The sequence below is a fragment of the Procambarus clarkii genome, chromosome 29 (assembly GCF_040958095.1).
Source record: "Procambarus clarkii isolate CNS0578487 chromosome 29, FALCON_Pclarkii_2.0, whole genome shotgun sequence".
Classification (NCBI taxonomy): Eukaryota; Metazoa; Arthropoda; class Malacostraca; order Decapoda; family Cambaridae; genus Procambarus; species Procambarus clarkii.
This window is the reverse complement of record NC_091178.1, coordinates 36,478,638-36,503,368: the sequence shown is the minus strand read 5'-3', so window position 1 is coordinate 36,503,368 and position 24,731 is coordinate 36,478,638.

The following is a 24,731-nucleotide window of genomic DNA, read 5'->3' as shown; positions in this document are numbered from 1 at the left end:
ACATGACTCACCTTAACAGTGACCAGAGACATGACTCACCTTAACAGTGACCAGATACTGCTCACCTTAACAGTGACCTGAGACATGACTCACCTTAACAGTGACCAGATATTGCTCACCTTAACAGTGACCAGAGACATGACTCACCTTAACAGTTACCAGAGACATGACTCACCTTAACAGTGAACAGATATTGCTCACCTTAACAGTGACCAGATATTGCTCACCTTAACAGTGACCAGAGACATGACTCACCTTAACAGTTACCAGAGACATGGTTCACCTTAACAGTGACCAGAGACATGACTCACTGTAACAGTGACCAGACATTGCTCACCTTAACAGTGACCAGAGACATGGGTCACCTTAACAGTGACCAGTGACATGACTCACCTTAACAGTGACCAGACATGACTCACCTTAACAGTGACCAGAGACATGGGTCACCTTAACAGTGACCAGAGACATGACTCACCTTAACAGTGACCAGACATGACTCACCTTAACAATGACCAGATACTGCTCACCTTAACAGTGACCATAGACATGACTCACCTTAAAAGTGACCAGAGACATGACTCACCTTAACAGTGACCAGATACTGCTCACCTTAACAGTGACCAGAGACATGACTCACCTTAACAGTTACCAGAGACATGGTTCACCTTAACAGTGACCAGAGACATGACTCACCTTAACAGTGACAAGAGACATGACTCCCCCTAACAGTGACATGACTCACCTGAACAGTGACCAGATATTGCTCACCTTAACAGTGACCAGAGACATGACTCCCCCTAACAGTGACATGACTCACCTTAACAGTGACCAGATATTGCTCACCTTAACAGTGGCCAGAGACATGACTCCCCCTAACAGTGACATGACTCACCTTAACAGTGACCAAAGACATGACTCACCTTAACAGTGACCAGAGACATAACTCACCTTAACAGTGACAAGAGACATGGTTCACCATAAGAGTGACCAGAGACATGACTCACCTTAACAGAGACCAGAGACATGACTCACTGTAACAGTGACCAGACATTGCTCACCTTAACAGTGACCAGATACTGCTCACCTTAACAGTGACCATAGACATGACTCACCTTAACAGTGACCAGAGACATGACTCACCTTAACAGTGACCAGACATGACTCACCTTAACAGTGACCAGAGACATGGGTCACCTTAACAGTGACCAGAGACATGACTCACCTTAACAGTGACCAGACATGACTCACCTTAACAGTGACCAGATACTGCTCACGTTAACAGTGACCATAGACATGACTCACCTTAACTGTGACCAGAGACATGACTCACCTTAACAGTGACCAGATATTGCTCACCTTAACAGTGACCAGAGACATGACTCACCTTAACAGTGACCAGAGACATGACTCACCTTAACAGTGACCAGAGACATGGTTCACCTTAACAGTGACCAGAGACATGACTCACCTTAACAGTGACCAGAGACATGACTCACCGAAACAGTGACCTGAGACATGACTCACCTTAACAATGACTAGAGACATGACTCACCGAAACAGTGACCTGAGACATGACTCACCTTAACAGTGACCTGAGACATGACTCACCTAAACAGTGACCTGAGACATGACTCACCTTAACAGTGACCTGAGACATGACTCACCCTAACAGTGACATGACTCACCTTAACAGTGACCAGAGACATGGCTCACCTTAACAATGACCAGAGACATGACTCACCGAAACAGTGACCTGAGACATGACTCACCTTAACAGTGACCTGAGACATGACTCACCTAAACAGTGACCTGAGACATGACTCACCTTAACAGTGACCTGAGACATGACTCACCCTAACAGTGACATGACTCACCTTAACAGTGACCAGAGACATGGCTCACCTTAACAGTGACCAGAGACATGGTTCACCTTAACAGTGACCTGAGACATGACTCACCTTTACAGTGACCAGAGACATTACTCACATTAACAGTGACCAGAGACATGACTCACCTTAAGAGTGACCAGAGACATGACTCACCTTAACAGTGACCAGAGACATGACTCACCTTAACAGTGACCAGAGACATGACTCACCTTAACAGTGACCAGACATGACTCACCTTGACAGTGACCAGAGACATGACTCACCTTAACAGTGACCAGAGACATGACTCACCTTAACAGTGACCAGAGACATGACTCACCTTAACAGTTACCAGAGACATGACTCACCTTAACAGTGACCAGAGACATGACTCACCTTAACAGTTACCAAAGACATGGCTCATCTTATCAGTGACCAGATATTGCTCACCTTAACAGTGACTAGAGACATGACTCACCTTAACAGTGACGAGAGACATGGTTCACCTTAACAGTGACCAGAGACATGACTCACCTTAACAGTGACCAGAGACATGACTCACCTTAACAGTTACCAAAGACATGGCTCATCTTATCAGTGACCAGATATTGCTCACCTTAACAGTGACTAGAGACATGACTCACCTTAACAGTGACCAGAGACATGACTCACCTTAACAGTGACCAGAGACATGGGTCACCTTAACAGTGACCAGAGACAGGACTCACCTTAACAGTGACCAGAGACATGACTCACCTTAACAGTGACCAGAGACATGGGTCACCTTAACAGTGACCAGAGACATGACTCACCTTAACAGTGACCAGAGACATGGTTCACCTTAACAGTGACCAGAGACATGACTCACCTTAACAGTGACCAGAGACATGGGTCACCTTAACAGTGACCAGAGACATGGGTCACCTTAACAGTGACCAGAGACATGGGTCACCTTAACAGTGACCAGAGACATGACTCACCTTAACAGTGACCAGTGACATGACTCACCTTAACAGTGACCAGAGACATGACTCACCTTAACAGTGACCAGAGACATGACTCACCTTAACAGTGACCAGAGACATGACTCACCTTAACAGTGACCAGAGACATGACTCACCTTAACAGTGACCAGAGACATGGGTCACCTTAACAGTGACCAGAGACATGACTCACCTTAACAGTGACCAGAGACATGACTCACCTTAACAGTGACCAGAGACATGACTCACCTTAACATGGAGGAAGTTTGGTGATGGAGTAAGTGTGATGGACGTGTCGTTGTTGTGTCTGTGGAAGACATAGAAGAGGAAGACAATCATGGAGGCTCTTCAGTTCTATAAAGGTAATGAACTAAGTAATGGTTCTCTAAGTGTTTAAGTTTGGTGAGTCAAGAAGGACACTATAGTTTCAACTATAGGTTATATCATCTCTTTATATTAAAATGAGAAGAAATAAAATTTTCTTAATTTTTTTATAAGTTTTGAGAGCACAGTGTAGGAGACCCGTTATGCGGATTTGTCGTTGTCCACATGTTCTCTGCCTTTATGCTGAGTGTGAGAGTAATGTGGAGAGTGGGAGGCAGCCGAGTGTGCTTCATCCCTCACAGTATGGTGAGTAACAGAGGTGTGAGTACCCAGGATGGTCAGGGTGGATGCCTGGGAATGGTGTACATCATCCCTCACAGTATGGTGAGTAACAGAAGAGTACCCCGGGTGTCGGGGTGGATGTCTTGGAAGGAGTGGTGTGATTACTGTCAGGTCCGTCAGACCTTAAGATAATGGTCGGCCTTGGTTGATCACCTAAAGATTATAACAAATGGGATGTAAAGCCGTTTACAAGAGCGAATGGAGTTAATGTAATGGATTTAGAGCGGTGGAAGTCAAGATGCTGGACGAATTCCTCGAGCATAAGGGAAACAGGTCGAGGTCGAGGGAGGGGGTAGACGTACCGTGCGCGCTCCGTTAAAATCGTGACATTAACAGGGACTCGTAGGACTACTGCCGTGGATTACTGATTACAGACATAACAAAGTGCATAGTGACCCGCTGGAAAATTGAAAATAGTCATTAACAATAGAACTTTGTGTTAAATAGAGAATAAACGGGAGACCGCGTGTGAGCCAGTGAACGAGGCTTGGTGTACATGCGTGTATTAGGAAAAAAACAAAAAAAATAGTGAACGGTGATTCGTGGAACAGTGATGTGGAACGGGTATCACAACAACATATAAGTTAGAAGTGAATATTATAAATATAGAACACTAGAAATATAGAATAGTGGCAAGAGGCGGCATCAGTGGTTATAAATCGGGTAACTGGAAACTGGTGACATCAACCTGGGACAACAAGAGGTCACCTGTACTGACCGGGGACCAGCCTCGCTACCTACGCTAAGTACCTGCCATAAAGTTTGAACAAAATAACATACATAATATTACAAATATACGGTATACATATAATATTATAAATATTAAACATATAAATATATATACATATATATTGTTACAAATATACAATATACATATAATATTATAAATATATAGATATATACAACAAACAAGGCAATATGGGAGTAAATAAACAAATTTGTGGCCACTGTAACAACTTCTTAAAGACGAAGGTAACGGGAATTGAATGCTATATCTGTAAGACTAGATTCCATTCAGCTTGTACAGGAGTGAGTAACACTACGGCACTGAGAGCTGGCCACTTGCTCTGGGTGTGTAAAAATGACCTGCCAGCTTGGAATATCCTAAAAAACCTTCTAGATAACATGACGCATGATCGGAAAACATCATTCATTGGAAGCCTACCAGCCATCCAGGAGTGGGAAAGGAACAACAATTCTAATATACAAGGGGCGGAGGCTATAGTCAGGGATGAAACTGAGGCTGAAACTCAGGAAGTTGTAAACTCTGACTCAGTAGGCCAAGATGTAGATGACAGTAAACTAGAAAATGTACCAGACAGCACTGACAGCTCGATAGGTACAGACACCACGACGGTTCTTGATAGAGCAATTCAGAACAGAAGGACAGACTTATGCAAATTTTATGCAAAGGGCATATGCAGACATAGATATGCTGGTAATAAGAAAGGATTAGAATGCAGTTACCAACATCCCAAAAATTTTTTAAATATGCTTAGGAAAGGTGAGTGTCGATTTGGATCAATATGTAGGTTTTTCCATCCTGACATGTGCCAAACCTCACTGGAGGACAGAAAATGCTATGACCTTAGCTGCCCACACTTTCACGTGAAAGGCACGGAACGCTACATAAAGAGTGGCAAGCAGGATAATGAATTTGGAGGAAACTCTATTAATTTTTTATACCAGACCGGCAGAGAATTCAAAAGGAGCAGCATGGAGAATGTATGGAACTGGATGCCAGATCCACTTGCATTCCAGAATTACAGATACAATTACCCAACGAAAGGGAACTACAACTACGACAGACAACTGCCCTACAACAATCAGTACTGGTCAGAACAAACTCATTATGTCCACGAATAATGGACTTGCCGAAAAAGTCTCCCATTCAAACTATCACTAATAGAGTAACCTCATTCATCTTTGCCAACATACAAGGACTGAAAACAAGAACAAACAACAAAGTACAGTTCATAAAAGGCCTCCTCACGGAGTCAAATGCAGTATTTGGAGCTTTCACAGAAACCCATGCAGGGGAATTGTTGGACAGTGAGATCTGGATTCCAGGATATAACCTATACAGGTGTGATAGGAAAATTAGGTCACATGGAGGAGTGGGTCTGTATATTAGGGAAGACCTTGTATGCTCGGAGCTCCTAAACGTTACAAATGAGGTGGTAGAGGTACTGGGATTAAAAATAGAGAAAATAAATTTAGTGATTATACTAATATACAAACCGCCAGATGCAACGGATGAGGAATTCACAGAACAGATAAGCAAAATAGAGAATAGCCTTGATAATTTGGAGAACCCGATACCTGATATTATCTTCCTAGGTGACTTCAACTTGCCTAGTCTCAGGTGGACAATAGCAAACAATAATATTATACCAGGAAATCTATCAGGACCTAACCAACCACAGATTAGAGAACTACTTAGATTCTGTGACAAATTTTCACTCAATCAGCAGATATCGGAGCCAACGAGAAATGAAATTATTCTAGATCTGGTCTTTACGAGCAATGAAGACATTATCAGAGACATTACGATATCAGATACCACATACTCAGATCACAAACTCATTGAAGTGCAAACGACCATCAATACTCAGAATAGACCTAAAACGTTGATAAAGCGAGAGGGGCTATTCAGTAAATTCAATTTTAATAATAAAAGGATAGACTGGGAGATAATAAACAGGGAACTTACAAACATTCAATGGGGAACTGTTCTAAATAATACAAGTCCTACAGAAGGAATAGAAAAACTGACTTCAGAAGCGTATCAAATCTGTCTGAAACATGTTCCTTTGAGGAAAGCCAGAAAGAGATCTAACGTAGAAAGAGAACGCAGACGACACTATAAACGCAGGAAAAAAATAACGGAACTGCTTATGCAGACACGAATTTCCCGTCAAAGAAGGAATAATTTAAATAGGGAGATTGAAGAAATCGAGCGGAAATTAAAACACTCATATGAAATTGAAGAAAGGCAGTTAGAACAGAAAGCAATTCAGGAAATAAAGAAAAATCCAAAATATTTCTTCTCATATGCGAAATCAAAAGCAAAAACCACTGCCAGTATTGGACCTATTCGTACAAGTGAAGGTTCATACACGGAGGATGACAAAGAAATTAGTGAAATCCTAAAAAAGCAGTATGAGGACATGTTTAGCACTCCAATAAACAACATGAAGGTGGAAGATCCAGACAATTTCTTTATGCGGGATATTCAAACCCCGGTAAATATAACCGATATAAACACGAGCGCACTAAAATTTGAAAAAGAAATTGAAAACATGCCCAAGCACTCGGCCCCAGGTCCAGACTCATGGAATTCAATATTTATAAAGAAATGCAAAGTGCCGGTAGCACAGGCACTCAGTATAGTGTGGAGGAAGAGCTTGGACACGGGGGAGATACCAGATGCACTTAAAGTAGCAGACATAGCCCCTCTACACAAGGGAGGGAGCAAGCATTGGCAAAAAACTATAGACCAGTTGCACTAACATCGCACATCATAAAAGTATTTGAGAGAGTGATTAGGAGTCAGGTCACCAATTTCATGGAGACCAATGACCTTCACAACCCAGGCCAACATGGATTTCGAGCGGGAAGATCGTGCCTCTCACAGCTACTTGAGCACTACGACAAAGTCACTGAGGCATTAGAAGAGAAACAGAATGCTGATGTGATATACACGGACTTCGCAAAGGCTTTCGATAAATGTGAGCATGGCGTGATAGCACACAAAATGAAGTCAATGGGAATAACCGGTAAAGTAGGACGCTGGATACTCAGTTTTCTGTCAAACAGGACTCAGCGAGTAACTGTCAACCATATAAAATCTAGTCCAAGTGCAGTGAAAAGCTCTGTACCTCAGGGTACAGTCCTTGCACCGCTGCTTTTCCTTTATCTCATATCAGACATAGACAAAAATACAAGTCACAGCTTCGTATCATCCTTTGCAGATGACACAAAAATCAGTATGAAAATTTCCTCGGCTGAGGACATTGAAAAACTTCAAGCTGATATTAATAAAGTTTTCGACTGGGCATCAGAAAATAACATGATGTTTAACAGTGATAAATTCCAGGAACTCAGGTACGGTAAAAATGAGGACCTTAAACATAATACAGAGTACAAAACACAATCAAATGTACCCATAGTAGGAAAACAGCATGTAAAGGATTTGGGAATAATAATGTCTGACGACCTAACGTTTAAGGAGCATCACCAAGCAAATATTGCGACAGCCAGAAAAATGATAGGATGGATTACGAGAACTTTCAAATCCAGGGATCCCATCACAATGGTTGTACTCTTCAAGTCACTTGTGTTGTCCCGTCTTGAGTACTGCTCAGTACTCACTTTCCCCTTCAGAGCAGGAGAGATTGCTGAAATAGAGGGAATACAGAGAACATATACGGCACGCATAGACGCAATAAAGCACCTAAATTATTGGGATCGTCTCAAAGCCCTCCAAATGTACTCACTAGAAAGAAGACGAGAGAGATATCAAATAATATACACCTGGAAGATACTGGAGGGCCAAGTACCAAATCTACACAGTAAAATAACAACGTACTGGAGTGAACGACATGGAAGAAAATGTAGAATAGAACCAGTGAAGAGCAGAGGTGCCATAGGCACAATCAGAGAACATAGTATAAACATCAGAGGTCCGCGGTTGTTCAACGTCCTCCCAGCAAGCATAAGAAATATTGCCGGAACAACCGTGGACATCTTCAAGAGGAAACTAGATTTATTCCTCCAAGGAGTGCCGGACCAACCGGGCTGTGGTGGGTATGTGGGCCTGCGGGCCGCTCCAAGCAACAGCCTGGTGGACCAAACTCTCACAAGTCGAGCCTGGCCTCGGGCCGGGCTTGGGGAGTAGAAGAACTCCCAGAACCCCATCAACCAGGTATCAACCAGGTAAGTAAGGGAAGAAGGAAGGCCAAGATGCCAAGGGTTTCTGCTCACTCTTTTTTTTTAATATTTTCATTCCTTAAGCTTTAAAAAAAATCACCTGTTTCAGTTTGAATAAATATAAGATTTTAAAAAAGCTTGGTGACCATCTCTACAAATAATGCAGTGAAGTGGATGGGCCTACATGATGATATGAAGCGTCGAGCAACAAGTGGGACAAAGTGTATCTGTACTCCGATAAACATAGTCTCCATGATTGAGGGGTTTCATAAATTGCACTCGACGAAGAAGTAACCTAGAGAGGTATGTACCCAATTATGCCCAATGATTGATTAACACATAAGGGCATCAACCTCCATTATGTATTTTATGTATAGTCTTCTATTTACTTAGATGGTTTGATAAATGCATTGTGATCAGCTTCTGTTGTATAATTACAGATCGATACCCAAGAGGCTTGGTGGGGTCATTCTTCGCGTTGTATACGGTGGCTGTCACATTTTTCATCAGACGGTACTTACGGCAGCAGGTAAGTAGTTATAAACTGACACTTGTAGCTTCCTTTATTATAGCGTTTTATATTATTGCATTTGTTTTATTTCTATCAAACAGAGGTATTCGGCGTCCCTGGATAAAGTACAGGGGCCACATCTTCATTACACACAATCTTCATCTTTGTAACATCTTCACGGCAATAACACACTCTTAGGATTCGCTAATGAAAACAAAATATGTAGATCATGTCATATGAGGGTAACAAAAGCTTCATAAGTAGCCTTTGCAAGGAACATAGAGTTGAATTCTCATTTAACCTTTGACTTCCCCCGATTCAGCTGATAAAGAATTGTCAGTTATTTGTATATAAAGAAAGTAGGTGATGTATTTTTAACTTAATAGGGAATGATGAACATTTAGAGATAACTTTTAATTGTAGTTTATTATTGAATAAAATAAACATTGGCTAAATGACTACCACTGCCACCCATGCCATTACCTCCACACAATATGCGCAACAACAGTCACTACCACCATCATCTTCTTTGGTGATTTCAACTTACGGGATCTAAAATGGAAAAATATAGCAAATACTGTCATTCCAGAGAGAATTTTAGAGAGAAGTCTAAATAAACAGTGTGATGACTCTCGGCGACATCGATGATCCTTATTCCGAGTTAAAACAGTTGGTCCTCCCATTAATAAATATTCCCATTTTCTAGTCTGTTCTGGGAGATGATTAAGTACCGGTGACTGTGACAGACGAGAGATGAAGCAGAAGCAGAGAGATGAAGTGAGGTCGACAGTTCACATGTGTAGTTCTTTATACGACCAAGGTGAAGGTCGACCTTGGTCGACCGACACTGCGGGAGTATAATATACTGCTTCATGAAATGTTTTCCACCCTAGTCTGCCAGTTTAGTTCTGCATGTCTCATCCCCCATATTATGGGTCCTCATTTATCCAACCTATTTTCAAGTATTCAAAATCCCCTAGTTGTACAATTATTTTCTTGCTTCCGTTCCCACTGTAGCTGTTTTTTTTAACTCACATTTATGTAATTCTCACTGCACTTAAGGACATAAGTTTGAAAATTCAAAGCTCCTCAATTTCAGTCGAACTGTATTGACTACTTGCATATGAAGTCGGCTCCAACTGGTCAAAGTTTCAGCATCGCAACCTAAATAGAAATCGTGAAAAAATTAAAACATATTTTTCGACGAATTCTCACCGTTTGGAAATCTTTCTCTTCAAACACAAGCATCAACAGAAATCGTTGCTATGACACTCAGCACTCACAGTAGCATATAATATAGTAATTGCCAAAACTTTTTTATTCAATATATGTTTAGTTTTATCAATGAAAAGATTTATGTCCCCCTACATAAAATTATTCAACAAAATTATGTATATAAATATTTATAAAATCTACAAATAGACTTACAGACTTAAAATCTATACATTTTTAGAGCTGAAAAATCTACATATAAGATGTAAGTTTTATGTAAATTGATGAATGAGTAGAACCAGCTTGTAGTTGTAAATTATTTACTTGAACAAAATGAAGTCAAAAGTTTTGCCACCTGTGGCTGAAGTGGATGTCATCCGATTTCCGTCAAAAGTGGCACCATTATAGATAGGCTAACATTCAGTAAGGTGTATACGTTCCATGCAAATCCCCCGATAAAAAAAAAAGGAAAACAAATTCGAAAAAAATATTTTTTTTTAACTAAATATATATATATATATATATATATATATATATATATATATATATATATATATATATATATATATGTATATATATATATATATATATATATATATATATATATATATATATATATATACTTATACGAACCCATATATATATATATATATATATATATATGTATATATATATATATATATATATATATATATACTTATACGAACCCATATATATATATATATATATATATATATATATATATATATATATATATATATATATATATATATATATATATATATATATATATATATATATATATATATATATATATATATATATATAACTGAAAACTCACACCCCAGAAGTGACTCGAACCCATACTCCCAGAAGCAACGCAACTGGTATGTACAAGACGCCTTAATCCACTTGACCATCACGACCGGACATAATGAGGTGATAGCCGAGGCTATTTGAACCACCCCACCGCCGGCACTCGGATAGTAATCTTGGGCATAGCATTTTACCAAATCACCTCATTTTTTGGGGCACACGTGAGGAACACAAATGCGAACAAGCCTGAATGGTCCCCAGGACAATATGCAACTGAAAACTCACACCCCAGAAGTGACTCGAACCCATACTCCCAGAAGCAACGCAACTGGTATGTACAAGACGCCTTAATCCACTTGACCATCACGACCGGACATAATGAGGTGATAGCCGAGGCTATTTGAACCACCCCACCGCCGGCACTCGGATAGTAATCTTGGACATAGCATTTTACCAAATCACCTCATTTTTTGGGGGCACACGTGAGGAACACAAATGCGAACAAGCCTGAATGGTCCCCAGGACAATATGCAAATGAAAACTCACACCCCAGAAGTGACTCGAACCCATACTCCCAGAAGCAACGCAACTGGTATGTACAAGACGCCTTAATCCACTTGACCATCACGACCGGACATAATGAGGTGATAGCCGAGGCTATTTGAACCACCCCACCGCCGGCACTCGGATAGTAATCTTGGGCATAGCATTTTACCAAATCACCTCATTTTTTGGGGCACACGTGAGGAACACAAATGCGAACAAGCCTGAATGGTCCCCAGGACAATATGCAACTGAAAACTCACACCCCAGAAGTGACTCGAACCCATACTCCCAGAAGCAACGCAACTGGTATGTACAAGACGCCTTAATCCACTTGACCATCACGACCTGACATTATGAGGTGATAGCCGAGGCTATTTGAACCACCCCACGGCCGGCACTCGGATAGTAATCTTGGGCATAGCATTTTACCAAATCACCTCATTTTTTGGGGCACACGTGAGGAACACAAATGCGAACAAGCCTGAATGGTCCCCAGGACAATATGCAACTGAAAACTCACACCCCAGAAGTGACTCGAACCCATACTCCCAGAAGCAACGCAACTGGTATGTACAAGATGCCTTAATCCACTTGAACATCACGACCGGACATAATGAGGTGATAGCCGAGGCTATTTGAACCACCCCACCGCCGGCACTCGGATAGTAATCTTGGGCATAGCATTTTACCAAATCACCTCATTTTTTGGGGCACACGTGAGGAACACAAATGCGAACAAGCCTGAATGGTCCCCAGGACAATATGCAACTGAAAACTCACACCCCAGAAGTGACTCGAACCCATACTCCCAGAAGCAACGCAACTGGTATGTACAAGACGCCTTAATCCACTTGACCATCACGACCTGACATTATGAGGTGATAGCCGAGGCTATTTGAACCACCCCACGGCCGGCACTCGGATAGTAATCTTGGGCATAGCATTTTACCAAATCACCTCATTTTTTGGGGCACACGTGAGGAACACAAATGCGAACAAGCCTGAATGGTCCCCAGGACAATATGCAACTGAAAACTCACACCCCAGAAGTGACTCGAACCCATACTCCCAGAAGCAACGCAACTGGTATGTACAAGACGCCTTAATCCACTTGACCATCACGACCGGACATAATGAGGTGATAGCCGAGGCTATTTGAACCACCCCACCACCGGCACTCGGATAGTAATCTTGGGCTTAGCATTTTACCAAATCACCTCATTTTTTGGGGCACACGTGAGGAACACAAATGCGAACAAGCCTGAATGGTCCCCAGGACAATATGCAACTGAACCCAGGACAATATGCAACTGAACCCAGGACAATATGCAACGCAACCAGTTGCGTTGCTTTTGGGAGTATGGGTTCGAGTCACTTCTGGGGTGTGAGTTTTCAGTTGCATATTGTCCTGGGGACCATTCAGGCTTGTTCGCATATATATATATATATATATATATATATATATATATATATATATATATATATATATAGTGGATGAAAATCATTATTAAAATATTTTATTATATGATATTGTGATAGCTGAATGTCATAGATATGATTTCAGTTAACACTTGATTAACTCTTTCTATTTAGCCTGCGATGCTGAAACGTGGATCAATTGCAGCTCTTTTCATATACAACTATTCAAAATAGTTTGATTGAAATTGAACAACTTTGAAATATATTAGAATTTCAAGATAATGGCGTAGTTTCACAATTCCAGTTTCCTAACTTGCATATTATGCAAGGTGATGGAGAAGATCGTGAGAAAAAGGCTCGTAGGACGTCTCGAGAGAAACAGTTTTGTAACACCCCACCAGCATGGGTTCAGGGATGGTAAATCGTTCCTCACAGGCTTAATGGAAATCTATGATCAGGGGAAGAAAGAGATGAGTGGGCAGACTGCAATTTCTTGGATTGTCAGGAAACCTTTGACACCGTACCCCATAAAAGGCTGTTACAAAAATTGAAGAAACAGGCAGAAGTAAAAGGTAAGGTGCGCCAGTGGATAAGGGAGTATCTAAGCAACAGGAAACAACGAGTAACTGTGAGGGAGAAGATATCAGAGGGGCGAGATGTCACCAGCAGAGTCACTCAGAACTGTGTACTTGGACCCATCCTGTTTCTGATATATGTAAACGATCTACCAGAGGGTATATATGCATTCCACTCAATGTTTGTTGTTCATGCAAAAGTTATGTAAAGAATCAAGACAGATGAAGATAAACAGAGACTACAGGATGACCTGGACAAACTGGAGAAATGGTCAAGAAAATCTCTACTAAAGTTCAACTCAGGAAAGTGTAAAGTAATAAAATTAGGCGAAGGGAGCAGGAGGATGAACACAAGTTACCAACTGGGAAGTGATATCCTGCAAGTGTCAAATAAAGAGAAAGATTTGGGGGATGATATCACCCCAAACCTGACCCCAGAACCCCACATCAAATGGATATCATCAGAGGCACATGCTAGATTGGCCAACAAAAGAACTTTAGAAACTTATGTAAGGAATCGTTCAGGATCCTGTATAACACTAATGTCAGACCAATCCTGGAGTATGCAGCTCCAGTGTGGAGTCCATACTATCGGGAAGGGGTCGGGGGTTTTACAATGAAACTTGGTTATTTGAACCTACCTGATATCAACGAAGTACGACCACCTCTGACGACTGCCCTAACTCAAGTGAGGTCATATTGTCCTGCTAGCATCACGTCATGTCACCAAAGTATCGACCTCTCATTTCATGTCACTTATTTTAATACTCATCCTCTGCTCATATTCTTAAATTATTCACAGACGTTTATTATTTATATTCTTTCTCTGACCTCTTAATCACAGGTCCGGAAAGTAGAATAACTCTCACAAGGGTAGACTCGCTCAACCCAGGCTACAGGGGTCATAACACTCCACTCACTTTACTTTTTGAGAGTTATTCTCAGTGGTTAGGCTCATGATCAAGCATCAGCGACCACATTATCTTGTCCTCTTATATGTCTTATCTTCAGATTATATTCTTGAATTAACAGGAACCACTTGGTTAACCACAGATTAACATGCTTCATCTCGCTCAGGAACACCATGGGATTATGGTTTGTATACACACTAACTATGTGTCCTTCCCCACATACGTATATCTCAAAATGTTTTAATGCTAGGACCAATGCCAAAGTCTCCTTCTCGGCCGTACTATATGTTCTCTGATGCTTGACAAACATCTTCGAAAAGAAAGACACAGTTCGATAAATTTTGTCATTCTGATGCGTCAGTGCAGCTCCAGCCCCTACATCACTGGTATCCACGAACAATGCAAACGGCACTCCAAAATCCAGCGAAGCTAACACAGGCGCCTCAGTCAATAATTTCTTGGTTTTATCAAATGACTCCTGTGCTACTCCATCATTCTACTCCCACTTCTTATTCTTACACAACAAACTTGCCATAGGAGTGGCGACTGGGGAAAAATTCTTATAAAATTTCCTATAATATCCGATCATTCCTAAGCACCTCAACAACTCTTTCTTTCGTTGGGTACTGGGAAATTATCGATGGCTTCAACCTTCGTCCTCACTGGAGCAACTACACCTTGCCCTACCACATAACCTAAGTACTCCAGTCGTGCTCTTCCAAACTTACTCTTTGCCAAGTTAATTGTAATATTGGCCCTCTCTAATTGGCTGAGCAAATCCAGTAGTCTGCCTTCATGCCCCCCTCCAGGAGTCAGAAAATACTAAAATATCGTATATGGCGCAACCCGTTTCGCCTGGCAACACTTGGTTCATCACTCGTTAAAAACAGCTACCGTTATTCTTCATCCCAAACGGCAATACTTTATATTGAATACTGCATCAGACGACAAATGCTGACGTCTGCTTCTTCATATGGAGGCAAGGTGAACTCCATTCGGTGTCACTGATCTCTGCCAGGTCATTATCTAGCAAGTACCTTTCTTCTTTTCTCATGGCCTCGTCTTTATCCGAACTGACTCTGTAAGGGTGCTGTTTGATAGGAGCAGCATCCCCTACGTTGACCTCATGTACCGTTCCCTGATGCCTTCTCGGTACATCCGTAAACAGTGATCCATTCTTCCGCAAGATTTCCACCAATTCCTGGCGCTGGTCATCCTCTGAATGACCCAACCTCGCTTCTTCCTCGGCCAGGCTGTCTGTGTTGGACATCTTCGATCCATCAGCCTTTTCCAGCTTGACGCCTTTCTCTTACGTTCCTTCCTTGTGCCTGACACAAAGCACGGTCGTTTGTGGCGGGATTTCCATCTGTTCCTCCTCTTCACTCGGAGTGTTCTCTCAGGGGTAATATATCTTAATCAGGTTCACTTGGCAAACCTGCGACTTTCTTGGCCGGTCGAGCATATACACTACATAATTCACTTTCCCCAACGCTTTCTTGATCGTGTACGGTCCGCAAAATCTCGACTCGTACACACTTCCCTTTTTGGGCAAGAGGACTAACACCTGTTCTCCTTCCTGGAACTTCCTCGCCATAGTCCTCTTGTCATAGTACTTGGCCATTTCCATCTGGGGTGTTTTTAAATTTTCCCTGGCCAACTCTCTGGCCTAAAGAATCGCTCACCAAAAGTTTTCACATACTGTCTGACGTCTATTCGCTGCCTTCCTTCCGTGAGTTGCTCCTTTAATGAACTCACCACACTCCTCACAAAGTGTCCGTAAACTAGCTGGAATGGGGTGAATCCTAATGATTCCACCACCACGTCCCTGATGACAAACAACACAGACGGCAATGCCTCGTCCCACTTATTCCCTTCCTCAGCGCAGTATATCTGCAGCAGGGTCTTTAGTTTTCCGTGGAGTCTTTCTAAAGCTCCCTGCAACTGAGGATGGTATGGTGACGAGCGCACTTGCTCTACTTTCCATCATTTCACAGTTTCCCTAAATAACCTTGACTGGAAAACACTCCACTGGTCCGTCTGGATCACCTCGGGTATGCCTACCCAGGCGACATAATTCTGCAGTCTATCCAAGACGGCCCGTGATGTCACCTTCCTCATGGAAACTGCTTCCGGGAAACGCGAGGCCGTACACATAATGGTCAGCAGATACCATGGACATTTATAGTCCTTGGTAACGAACCCAAAATATCCACTAGTATCCTCTGGAAAGGTTTGCCAAAAGCAGGGATGGGCTCTATAGGTGCTTTAGGTATAGCTGGTGCCGGCTTACTCGCACACTGGCATGACAAACACGTCTTACAATACTTTTCAATACTTACAATACTTTTTTCAAAGGCAGTGGACTTATATACTGTGACTCGCAGAGTGCACTCCTGGCATTGAACGCACATAGTAGTGACACCCAGAAAATAGTCAGTGATATTCGAATGAATGTTTTAGCTGCCAAAGAAAACAGATTTGAGATTAAATTCCTATGGATACCATCACATGTTGGCATCTCAAGGCATGACACTGTTGATATGCTTGCAAAGTCAGCCTGCAGAAAACCAGTGGTAGAAATTGATATGGGTGTTTCATTAGCAGTGACAAAGAGAATACTTAAACAAATATCTAATGAAAATCTCACCGACCTAACAAATTCTCAAAGACCTGAAAGTTGTAGCATTAAATATTATGATAGATATCGTGAGGAGACATCCACATATGGGACTAATAGAACAAGAACCCGGCAATGTGATGTTATAGTGGCCAGAATACGCCTGGGATATAGACGTATCTGGCAGTTTTCTCAAAACCCAAATGTCGAGTACACAATGTGTCACCTATGTGAAAGAGAAAACATGCACTCTCTTGAACATTATATTGTAGAATGTCCCATACTGACTGACTTTCGCCCTCCTGGGCTAAGGTATGCTGAACTCTGTAGTTACTATATGAGTACTGGAACACTTGATGATATATTGGACTTGTATCCAAAATTGACCATGTAATATATCAATCATACAATGTATATATATGATGTAACTATATAACCTGAGCTTGTAAAAGCACCTTCATCACCTTCAGTGATTAAGTGCTTAATTGCACACTAGTTTCTTTATCAGCTACTTCACCCTGTCAGGGTAAATGAGACAAATGTATGTGAATGCATGTGTGTGTGTATATATGTATGTGTATGTGTGTGTGTGTATGTATATGTATGGGTATAAAGTATATATGGAAGCTGATCAGAATTACATTTCACCTTTGTGAATGTACATTAATGACACTATGTAAAAGACACATCTAACACTTTATGTAGGACATACGTAAATCTGTGTATCTATGTATTTACGTATGTAGGTTAGCTTAGCATTTTAAAAGCACCGAATCACCTTCTGTGGTTGAGCGTTCAATAAACCCTTGAACTGTATGTTTAACACATCTCTAACCCTGTCCATGGCGGACAGAAGAAAATGTATATATTCTGTTAGCATTGTAAATGTCTGGCCACGTCTGTGGTAGAAAAAAAAATAAAAATAAATAAATAAATAAAAAAAAAAAAATACTTTTTCACGTCTCCAAACACTGGGCCAGTAAAAATGTCCTGCAGCTTTTTTAAAGTTTTTGTAATGCAAAAGTGTTCTGCCATGTTCACGGATTGGGCCAGCTCCATCATCACTGCCTTAAACTTCCATGACACCAACACTTGGTGTTTCTCACTACACTTCACTTTGTTTATTTGGTATTTCTCCATCCACACTTTGTTTATGCCGTTTCCATCCGGTCGCCATTTCCTCATCAGAATATCGTTTTCCATGTGTTAGCGAACCGGGGACTCAGGACACGAGTTATCCTCCTTTTGCCTCGTTGATCTGGTTTTCGAATTTGGCTTGCTGGGCTCTAATTAGGTCCACTCTGTTCACGTTCCACTTCTCTGGCAGGGCCACCTTTACTACAGACCTCTCCATACCCCTCATTTTCATAAGCCGGACCTTCACTAAACAGCCCTGCTACCTCCACATTAGTCTCTTCACTCAGTGGAGTGGACACTGTCGCCTCACCTCCAGTGCCTCTTTCGTCGGCAACCTCTGCCCTCGTCACTACACAGGCAGGATATACAATGACTTGGCTGTCGTCTGGCTCATTTCCTAGGATGCTAGCCAGGTTCACTCTGTCAGGTGTCCCATCAGTACCGTTACCCTTCTGGCACCCTCCGGCACAGTTTCTACAATGAGCTTCGGCAACACTTTTGACCCACACAAGTCATTACCAAGGACCACTTTCATCCCTAGAACAGGTATGTCAGGGCATACTCTCAACATCACCTCCGCTGATAAATAATATGACTTCAGCCTGACAGCACAAATGAGCATGTCACCCTCAGACAATAACCCATGCACCTTTATTTTTTGGCTGCCAGCTGAAAGTCGATCATCCGCGATCAGGCTTCTCAGAATCAGGCTCTGATTCGCTCCCGTATCTCTTAGGATACTTACTTCCACTTCAGGTTGGCCTTCTATACTAACCCAACCTTTACTAATGAATGGGCTATACCTCTCGTTCGTCAAGTTGACTTTCTACAGGTCCTGTATCAATTTAACACATGAGTTTCGGGGGTCACACATTGTCAGAGGACACAACTCTCTGGCCCTGTCAACAATCATTCATCATGTGACCTCGTCCGGTACATTTATAGCATCTTTCTTGGGAGAAGTCTCTTCTATATTCCCTTGAGTATCTGTGACTCTGTCCACTCGGGTTCGAGGTTCTCTGCACAGGCGCACCACCTGCACTCTGCTCTGCCTGGCTGGACTCCTGACTCCTCGGTACATAATTAGTTTCTCTTTTAGCTCCGACCGGCAGACTCGGCAACTTTCCTTCACGGGGTTTGGGGCAACCATACTTATTTTCCTGACCCACGACACTTTTGTCTCCCCCATGCTTCACTAAACCTGCCATAATCCCTTCTCACATCGCACTTCACTCTGCTTTCCCTCATACTCTGATAAGCCTCTGTAATCATATTTTTCTTATTGGCTATGTCTCTCATATTCTATACTCCTGCCTCTTGGATCTTAAATTTCGTTTCAGGGGTGCATCATTTCCAGGAATTTCTTCATATTCATCAATTGCTTCAAATCATCATACGATTCTACACCGACAGCTTCTATCTACCTCATGAAACGCCTTTCCAGATCTCTCGCTGTCTCAGCTAACGTGCTTGCAGGAGCCTTCTTCATCTCTGAAGGGTTTTCTGTTATCTTCAGGGGTCAACAGGAAACAACGCAATACGATGCTCTTCACAGTCCAGTTATCCTGGCATTCCTCCAAAGACAGCTGAGTATATGCCTCTCTGGCAGCACCGGTCAACCGTAACTGTACCAATTGGGCTCACTCTTCTTGCTGCCACTGCCTGATGTTGGCTATCTTCTCAAAGTGCTCGAAGAAGCTCTCTGACTCCTCCGGCACAAATAGAGGAATATCTTTTTCCCTCACCCTTTTATCTTGTGGGTGCGACACATGTGTGGTGCTCTCTGGTAACCCATACTCAATTATTTGCTCTGCCAAAGCAGAGCAAATAATTTGCTTCTATTTCCATTTGTCTTGTTTTCTAATTTTTCTCTCTCAAATTTGGTTTTGTCTTTTTTTTTCTCTACTTCCAGTTCTCTTACTCTGGTTTTCTCTTTTTCTTTCTCTTCTCCAAACGCCAGTTCTCTTATACGGGGTTTCTCTTTTTTCTTTTTCCATTTCATTCTTCATCTGGAGTTATAACTTCAACTTCTCTAGTTGGAACTGCCTCTCCTCACACTCACGTTGCATCTGGAGTTCTAGCTGGAATCATTCTGAGCTCCTATTCTGGCTACTCCTACTACTCTTACTTGATCCTCGGGGTCTCACTTCGTCTTGTCCATCGTCCTACTTCCCACTTTCAGCCCTTTCCTGGGCTCCTTGCTCTGCAATTTCACTCCTAGCTCTCAACTGCCTAAGGATCTCATCCTTCTTTCTAGCCACTGTAGATGACTTCAACTTGACAATATATATATCTGCTATCTGCTTTTTGGTGCACCCTTCCAAATCTTCAGGCATGTCTGCCTCTATGAATGTTTGCCCTCTCTCCATCCGGTCCTCTGTGTCTTCTCGAGAGAGAATATACCTGTGGTCATACGGGGCACCTACTGTTGCAATGGGTGTTTCAGTTCCACTTCCGGGACTCGAACTGCGGGTGTGTCAATTCAATATCCCGAACAGGCCCCCAATATTCTATCGGGAGGGGGTTGGGGGTTTTACAATGAAACTTGATTATTTGAACCAACCTGATACTACCTTACCATTGAACAGAGACCCCAACCACTCACAGAACGAAAAATAAGCGACTATGACAGCCATACTTCTGCTGCCATCAGTCGACCAGCAATGGACACTGGAGTGCTTGCAATTATTTGGGAGATCACCCTGGCAAGTGTCTGGTTCTGGGAGAGGTGTTCAGCATCACCTATATTCCGGGAGTATGGCTCACACTGCCTAATTGTCATGAGTACACACCTGCTCTCTCTCGAGCTGCCGTGACTCCACATCTCTCTTCATTGTGGGATGGTCTCTCAATCGCCCTTACTTATAGTTCACTATCACCCAAGCTACAGTTGGGTCTCTCTTTCACTAGCCAGGAAGCCTCACCAGGACTGGAGCAAAAACCAGGTAACATTTGAGACATTTATTACATAGACACATACAATACACACATATATATATATATATATATATATATATATATATATATATATATATATATATATATATATATATATATATATATATATATATATATATATATGCGAACAAGCCTGAATGGTCCCCAGGACAATATGCAACTGAAAACTCACACCCCAGAAGTGACTCGAACCCATACTCCCAGAAACAACGCAACTGGTATGTACAAGACGCCTTAATCCACTTGACCATCACGACAGGACAAAATGAGGTGATAGCCGAGGCTATTTGAACCACCCCACCGCCGGCACTCGGATAGTAATCTTGGGCATAGCATTTTACCAAATCACCTCATTCTTTGGGGCACACGTGAGGAACACAAATGCGAACAAGCCTGAATGGTCCCCAGGACAATATGCAACTGAAAACTCACACCCCAGAAGTGACTCGAACCAATACTCCCAGAAGCAACGCAACTGGTATGTACAAGACGCCTTAATCCACTTGACCATCACGACCGGACAAAATGAGGTGATAGCCGAGGCTATTTGAACCACCCCACCGCCGGCACTCGGATAGTAATCTTGGGCATAGCATTTTACCAAATCACCTCATTCTTTGGGGCACACGTGAGGAACACAAATGCGAACAAGCCTGAATGGTCCCCAGGACAATATGCAACTGAAAACTCACACCCCAGAAGTGACTCGAACCCATACTCCCAGAAGCAACGCAACTGGTATGTACAAGACGCCTTAATCCACTTGACCATCACGACCGGACAAAATGAGGTGATAGCCGAGGCTATTTGAACCACCCCACCGCCGGCACTCGGATAGTAATCTTGGGCATAGCATTTTACCAAATCACCTCATTCTTTGGGGCACACGTGAGGAACACAAATGCGAACAAGCCTGAATGGTCCCCAGGACAATATGCAACTGAAAACTCACACCCCAGAAGTGACTCGAACCCATACTCCCAGAAGCAACGCAACTGGTATGTACAAGACGCCTTAATCCACTTGACCATCACGACCGGACAAAATGAGGTGATAGCCGAGGCTATTTGAACCACCCCACCGCCGGCACTCGGATAGTAATCTTGGGCATAGCATTTTACCAAATCACCTCATTCTTTGGGGCACACGTGAGGAACACAAATGCGAACAAGCCTGAATGGTCCCCAGGACAATATGCAACTGAAAACTCACACCCCAGAAGTGACTCGAACTTATACTCCCAGAAGCAACGCAACTGGTATGTACAAGACGCCTTAATCCACTTGACCATCACGACCGGACAAAATGAGGTGATAGCCGAGGCTATTTGAACCACCCCACCGCCGGCACTCGGATAGTAATCTTGGGCATAGCATTTTACCAAATCACCTCATTCTTTGGGGCACACGTGAGGAACACAAATGCGAACAAGCCTGAATGGTCCCCAGGACAATATGCAACTGAAAACTCACACCCCAGAAGTGACTCGAACCCATACTCCCAGAAGCAACGCAACTGGTATGTACAAGACGCCTTAATCCACTTGACCATCACGACCGGACAAAATGAGGTGATAGCCGAGGCTATTTGAACCACCCCACCGCTGGCACTCGGATAGTAATCTTGGGCATAGCATTTTACCAAATCACCTCATTCTTTGGGGCACACGTGAGGAACACAAATGCGAACAAGCCTGAATGGTCCCCAGGACAATATGCAACTGAAAACTCACACCCCAGAAGTGACTCGAACCCATACTCCCAGAAGCAACGCAACTGGTATGTACAAGACGCCTTAATCCACTTGACCATCACGACCGGACAAAATGAGGTGATAGCCGAGGCTATTTGAACCACCCCACCGCCGGCACTCGGATAGTAATCTTGGGCATAGCATTTTACCAAATCACCTCATTCTTTGGGGCACATGTGAGGAACACAAATGCGAACAAGCCTGAATGGTCCCCAGGACAATATGCAACTGAAAACTCACACCCCAGAAGTGACTCGAACCCATACTCCCAGAAGCAACGCAACTGGTATGTACAAGACGCCTTAATCCACTTGACCATCACGACCGGACAAAATGAGGTGATAGCCGAGGCTATTTGAACCACCCCACCGCCGGCACTCGGATAGTAATCTTGGGCATAGCATTTTACCAAATCACCTCATTCTTTGGGGCACACGTGAGGAACACAAATGTGAACAAGCCTGAATGGTCCCCAGGACAATATGCAACTGAAAACTCACACCCCAGAAGTGACTCGAACCCATACTCCCAGAAGCAACGCAACTGGTATGTACAAGACGCCTTAATCCACTTGACCATCACGACCGGACAAAATGAGGTGATAGCCGAGGCTATTTGAACCACCCCACCGCCGGCACTCGGATAGTAATCTTGGGCATAGCATTTTACCAAATCACCTCATTCTTTGGGGCACACGTGAGGAACACAAATGCGAACAAGCCTGAATGGTCCCCAGGACAATATGCAACTGAAAACTCACACCCCAGAAGTGACTCGAACCCATACTCCCAGAAGCAACGCAACTGGTATGTACAAGACGCCTTAATCCACTTGACCATCACGACCGGACAAAATGAGGTGATAGCCGAGGCTATTTGAACCACCCCACCGCCGGCCCTCGGATAGTAATCTTGGGCATAGCATTTTACCAAATCACCTCATTCTTTGCGGCACACGTGAGGAACACAAATGCGAACAAGCCTGAATGGTCCCCAGGACAATATGCAACTGAAAACTCAAACTCACAGTGGGGTGGTTCAAATAGCCTCGGCTATCACCTCATTTTGTCCGGTCGTGATGGTCAAGTGGATTAAGGCGTCTTGTACATACCAGTTGCGTTGCTTCTGGGAGTATGGGTTCGAGTCACTTCTGGGGTGTGAGTTTTCAGTTGCATATTGTCCTGGGGACCATTCAGGCTTGTTCGCATTTGTGTTCCTCACGTGTGCCCCAAAGAATGAGGTGATTTGGTAAAATGCTATGCCCAAGATTACTATCCGAGTGCCGGCGGTGGGGTGGTTCAAAATGCCTCGGCTATCACCTCATTTTGTCCGGTCGTGATGGTCAAGTGGATTAAGGCGTCTTGTGCATACCAGTTGCGTTGCTTCTGGGAGTATGGGTTCGAGTCACTTCTGGGGTGTGAGTTTTCAGTTGCATATTGTCCTGGGGACCATTCAGGCTTGTTCGCATTTGTGTTCCTCACGTGTGCCCCAAAGAATGAGGTGATTTGGTAAAATGCTATGCCCAAGATTACTATCCGAGTGCCGGCGGTGGGGTGGTTCAAATAGCCTCGGCTATCACCTCATTTTGTCCGGTCGTGGTGGTCAAGTGGATTAAGGCGTCTTGTACATACCAGTTGCGTTGATTCTGGGAGTATGGGTTCGAGTCACTTCTGGGTGTGAGTTTTCAGTTGCATATTGTCCTGGGGACCATTCAGGCTTGTTCGCATTTGTGTTCCTCACGTGTGCCCCAAAGAATGAGGTGATTTGGTAAAATGCTATGCCCAAGATTACTATCCGAGTGCCGGCGGTGGGATGGTTCAAATAGCCTC